The sequence below is a fragment of the Leucoraja erinacea genome, chromosome 19 (assembly GCF_028641065.1).
Source record: "Leucoraja erinacea ecotype New England chromosome 19, Leri_hhj_1, whole genome shotgun sequence".
NCBI lineage: Eukaryota > Metazoa > Chordata > Chondrichthyes > Rajiformes > Rajidae > Leucoraja > Leucoraja erinaceus.
The window spans coordinates 1,012,753-1,018,752 of record NC_073395.1 but is presented as its reverse complement, the minus strand read 5'-3'; the positions used below and the strand labels follow the sequence as shown (position 1 = coordinate 1,018,752).

Sequence of the window (6,000 nt, the reverse complement as noted above, 5' to 3'; positions counted from 1 at the left end):
AAAAATCATAAAAAAATAAGGCATTCGGCCCATCGAGCCAGCACCGCCATTCAATGTGATCATGGCTGACCATCCACAATCTGTACCCCATTCCTGCTTTCTCCCCATATCCTTTGATTCGCTTAGCCCTTAGAGCTAAATCTGAGGAAGGGTCTCCACCCGGAACGTCACCCATTCCTTCCCTCCAGACATGCTGCCTGTCCCGCTGAGTTACTCCAGCTTTTTGTGTCTATCTTCAGCTAAATCTCTCTCTCTCTCTTGAATACACCCAGAGAGTTACTTATAGTTTTTCTCCCACACTCCAAATACTCAGTAATTCTGTGTTTCTACAGCGCTGTAGTGGCGGGGGTAGGCAGGGGGGGGGGGGGGATTGTTCACAAAGACTACATGTCCCAGCAGAGGTGGGGAGCGGCTGATGCGGGCGGGCGGGCGGTGCTTGCGTTGCGGGCCGGGTGGGGGAAGCAGCAACAGCAGCAGCGGGGCTGTCACGGCCGCTCCCTTGGCGTGGAGGGTGAGCGGGACAGCAGCGATCCATGCCGGCGCGGTAAGGACCAACACTCGCCCCTTATGTCCTTCCTGGGCTAAACACTCACCTGCCCCTCCCTCCTCGAGGCTGTGAGGCTCCCTGTGTCTGTGACTCTCTCTTTGTATCTCTCTCTGTATCTGTCTGTCTCTCTGTGTATCTCCCACTGTGTGTGTGTGTGCGCCTCTCTGTATCTGTGTTTATATCCCTGTGTGTGACAGTCCCGGTGTGTGTGTGCGTGTCTCTCTCTCTGTCTCTGACCCCACCGCTGGATGTAGCTTGCGTGGGGACCATGTGCCAATGGAGCAAGCCTGTCATTTCCTCTGTCTCCTTCATTTAAAACGCCATGTACGCTCCGTAATGAGGGTGCGTGGAACGGGAAGATGTTGCCTGTACACACGGAGGCAGCCTTGGCTCTGTGTGTGTGTGTTGTCTGTGTGTGGGGGGTGGAGTGTGTGTGTGTGAGGAGTGTGTGGTGTCTGTGTGTGTGGGGTGTAACTCCAGGAGAAGATGACTTCCAGCCACCTGATGTGGAGGGCCGGTCGGTCCATCTTATCTACCCTCCCAGACACATCTGAGAATCGACGTTGTCTCTCAACTCTGGAGATTGAATTAATGCCATCCGCTGTCTCGCCGGGGTGAAGTTATTTTAATCGATTGGCTATATTTAGATTAATTCCTGTGATTTAAAAAAAGAAGCAAATGTGACCTGGAGATACGCGGGGAGGCTTCGGGACGATAGGTCTGAGCGAGAAGGTGGAGTAACTAAGCGGGACAGGTAACATCTCTGGAGAGAAGGAATGGGAGACCCTTCTTCAGACCCGAAACGTCACCCGTTCCTTCTATCCAGAGATGCTGCCTGTCCCGCTGAGTTACCCCAGCATTTTGTATCTTATCTCCGTTGTAGACCAGCATCTGCAGTTCCTTCCTACACACACCAGGTAATCCGGTGTGATATTCACAGGCTGCTGCCATGTGCGATTGTGTGTAGTAGTTTATGTCATGTACCTCTTCACACCACAAGTGTTCGCGTTGCAATCTGGATAGATAGGGGTTGGGAAAGAAGAATTAGTTTCATTAGAGGGGTGGGGGGGGGCATAGACACATCTCGGATGTTGCTGAGGACGGTGTCTGTGGCTCCGTGCGGAGAAGGTCTCTGAACCCAGGGCTCACAATTGCACCGCATGGCCGCGGTACTCGCAGCCTTTGAATTCAAATCAGAAGGCTGGGTGAAACAAAAACTAGAGGATGTGGTGCATTTTCATTTCCAAAAGCCATTCAGTGAGGTGACTATATAAAATATTACTGCAGTGTAAGAAAGAGCACAGCGTCTGAGGAAGGGGTCCAAGCCAAACACCACCTATCCATGTTCTCCACAGATGCTGCCTGATCTGCTGAGTTACTCCAGCACTCTGTGAAACGTCACCTATCCATGTTCTCCACAGATGCTGCCTGACTCGCTGAGTTACTCCAGAACTTTGTGTCTTTTTTTGTAAACTAGCATCTGCAGTTCATTGTTTCTTCATAAGAGCACAGGTGGGTGGGGGGGTGAAGGTAATATTTGTTTGAAATATACAGCATGGAAACAGGCCCTTCGAGTACATGGCACCATTGATAACCTATTCACACTAGCTATGTTTTCCCATTATCGCACCCAATACCGATTAACTCGGGGCAATTTACAGAAGCCAATTTATCTCCAAACCTGCATGTCTTTGGAATGTGGGGGGGAACCAGAGCACCAGGAAGAAACCCACGCAGTCACAGGGAGAACATGCAAACTCCACGCAGGCAGCAACTGAGATCAGGATTGAATCTGGGTCTCTGGCGCTGAGAAGCAGCAGCTCTACCAGCTGCACCACTGTGCCACCCTTGCAAAGGATATATTTGCCTTTGAGGCATTACAGAAACAACCCAAGTGGAAAATCTATATCTTATATAGTTATATAGAATAGGCCTTTAGGCCCACAATGTCTGTATCAAATATAATGCCAAGTTAAATTGATGTCCACCTGAGGGGAAAAGGTTCTGAATGTCAACCCTATCTATGCCACTCATAATTTGACACACTTCTATTAGCACTCCCCTCAACTTCCACCACACCAGAGAAATCAATACAAGTCTGTCCAACCTCCCCTTACAGCTAAAACCCTCTAATCCTGGCAGAATTCTGGTTAAAAAATGGACACAAAATGCTGGAGTAACTGAATGGGTCAGACTGCATCCCTGGAAAAATCTCTGCTGAGGTGTCCACAATAAGACAATTGTGTGCAAAATGATGTATGGAAAGTTTCATTTGCTCTTAATGAGACAATTATGGCATTAGTTACTCTGTCATGTATATCTTTTTTTGTAAATCAGCATCTGCAGTTCCTTGTATCTGCATTAGTTATATAATTGACATGGGCAAAACACAAAGTGTTAGAATAGCTCCGCATCTCTGGAGGACATGGTGAGGTACCTTTTTGTGTCAAGGCCCTTCTTCATTGATCATTACATTTTGAGTAGCCAATCTCCAGACAATGAGATTTGTCGAGCGGAGGCGGTGTCAAGGACTAGTTGAAAGTACTGGCTGCAGTAAAGGCCATGACTCCAGGCAACATCTTCGTTGTAGTAGAGAAGACTAAGTCTTCAGAACCAGCTGCACATTTAACCAACTTATTCCTTCACAGTTAGGAAAGTGGAAACTTTACCAGTCATATCCCATTCACATAAAAAAAAGGTAAACTCACTCAATTTATTTACAACACTGTGGTGTAGCTGGTAGAGCTACTGCCTCAGTGCCAGAGACTCGGGTTTGATCCTGACCTTGACTGCTGTCTATGTGAAGTTTGCACATTCTCCCTGTGACTACTTGGGTTTTCTCCAAGTGCTCCGGATTCCTCGCACATCCCAAGGACGTGCACATTTGTAGGTTAAATGGCCTCTGTAAATTGTCCTTAGTGTGTAGGGACTGGATGAGAACGTGGGATAAGCTGGTACTGGTGTTAACAGATGATTGGTGATCGGCAAGGACGTGATGGGCCAAAGGGCTGGTTTTCATGCTGTATTTTTGGATCAATCATAATCTACTCTCAATTGAAACTAACATAACATGATGGAAACCCCCCAAACATGGACCAAAGAATTGAATTCCAGAGGTGAGAGTGACTGTGCTTGACATCAAGGTCACATTTGACTGATTGTGGCCAACTTGATCAGCAGAAGGCATCTTGGTCAGCATGGACAAGGGGGGCCGAAGGGCCTGTTTACTAGCTGTATGACTCATTCTGATGAGGTCAGTGGTTATCAAAAGGTCAGTCATCCCATCTGCAGGTGCTCCTCAAGGTAGTGTCTTGGGCTCAACCATCATCCGATCAGCTGCTTCATCGAAGAACATCCTTCGTCCATGAGATCAGGGGGCAGGATGTTGCTGGTAATTACACAATGACCAATGCCTTTCACAGCTTCTTGGCAAATGAAGCAAAGCTTCCCTCATGGGACAAGAACTAAACAACATTCAGCCAACTGCTGCTGGATGTCGAATAACATTTGAGTCACACAAATACCAGAGCAGACATCAGCTCTAAAAAGAGAAGTCTCCAATCATCTCATGTTGACATTCCAAAGGCATCACCATAACCTGGTCCCCACCAATAGAGTGGGTGGCACAGCTGCGCCAGAGACCCAGCCTTGATCTTGATGTTGGGCACTGTCTGTGTGGAGTTTGTATGTTCTCTCTGTGACTGTGCGGGTTTCATCTGAGTGCTCCAGTTTCCTCCCACATCCCAAAGATACGTGGGTTTGTAGGTTGACCTTGGTAAATTGCCCCTAGTGTGTAGAGAGTGGATGAGAATATGGGATAACATAGAACTAGTGTGAGCGGGTGATCGATGGTTGGTGTGGACAAAATGGGCCGAAGGACGTGTTTCCATGCTGTATCTTTCAGTCAATTAATTGAAGAATTTTCCCAGCGCATAGTAAATATATACATGTTTCTAAATAATCCCTGGGTTGATACCTCCTGGTGCCTTGATATTAGTGTGTCTGTAATTGTATCATAAGGGCACAAAGTGCTGGAGTAACTCAGCAGGTCAGGCAGCATCTGTGGAGAACATGGATAGGTGACGTTTCACAAAGTGCTGGAGTAACTCCGCGGGTCAGGCAGCATCTGTGGAGAACATGGATAGGTGATGTTTTGGGTCAAGACACACCTTCAGACTGAAGTCATTATGCTATGCTTGATCATTTTTCTGTTCTCTTGTAAAACAATATTACACCAATAGTCTATCACGTGTACGTACAGTGTAAAACTTGCTATTTATGTACAGTACTATCTGATCTGTTTAGATAACATACAATCTAGCCAAGCGTGTGTAACAGATGGGGCAAAGGAGAAACAGAATGCAGAATATAGTTCTCAGCATTGTAGCACATCAGTTCCAGAGACAATGTCCAGTGTGGGGTAGGGATGAGTCTAGCTTATGGAAGGATTGTTCAGAAGCTGATAACAGAGGGGGAGAAGTTGTTCCTGAGTCTGGTGGTGCACTGAAATGCTGGAATCTTGAACTAATAAACACCTAGTGCTGGAGGAACTCAGTGTATTAGGCAGCATCTGTGGAGGGAACGGGCAGGCAATGTTTTTGGTCGGGTCCCTTCTTCAGACGTATAGTCGGGGATGGGGAGAGGGGAGCGGGAGAAAGCTGGAAAAGAGAGGTGGGGGTGAGACAAAGCATGGTAAGTGATAGGTCGATAGAGGTGAGGTGGTTTTGATTGGTAGAAGTGTGGATGTAAGTGCGAGAAGGACTGGGCAAAAGTTGTTTGCTTCACAGTAATAACAAGAGCACAAGATGTACTGTGAGGTTTAACAGTTGGAGCCCTCACCTTCATTTTTTACCAATGATTAAATTGTGTTAGGGCAAGCTTTGCAACTGATATAAACTGAACGATTACCCGATCCTTTTCCATTTTTCTAGTTTAAACAGAACCTTGATTTCAGCTTTTTTGGTGGCTGTATCACTAACTATTTACTGTAAATGTAAGGAATGATGACAGAGAGAGCAATATATGTTGGTTGATGGCTTCACCCTGGGCAGCTTCACTGACCATAGTGGTGTAGTATCCCATTAATAGCGTGCACTGCCACATCACCTATTCAGCATTGGAGGACTTAATTTGTGTCATTTCATTTGAATAGCTAGGATAGGCAGAGTGCAGGAAGTGGTACAATCATGATCCTTATGTAAATGCAGTGTCTCACCACCCTTCCTGTTACAACATCGGAATACTATTCCAGATGTACATTACTTTCATTTCCCAACTGTGACAGGCATTTTCAGATTTGGATGAGACATCGTGCTTTCTGGCTATTTCATGAGTCAATTGCCATAGGTACCAGCAATGGGACGATGACATTCTGTCTTGCTGCAACTTAACAGGCTTGTAAGTGCAACAACACACAGGTAAATATATAATAATCAATACAATAAATTAATTAT

At 46.4% G+C, this 6,000-nt stretch overlaps 1 protein-coding gene across 2 annotated transcripts in view; it reads left to right on the top strand.

Annotated features, from left to right (window-relative positions):
• Positions 1–427: 427 nt before the first annotated feature.
• The window catches only part of si:dkey-97m3.1 (fatty acyl-CoA reductase 1), a 108,902-nt gene continuing 103,329 nt past the window's right edge, over positions 428–6,000 (top strand). The window contains exon 1 of one of the 2 annotated variants that reach the window (XM_055650019.1): positions 428–544. The gene's annotated coding sequence lies outside the window, so the exon portion shown is untranslated. Of the gene's footprint in view, positions 545–5,220; positions 5,965–6,000 lie in introns of those variants that run through there. The other variant, XM_055650018.1, reaches the window with a different exon arrangement.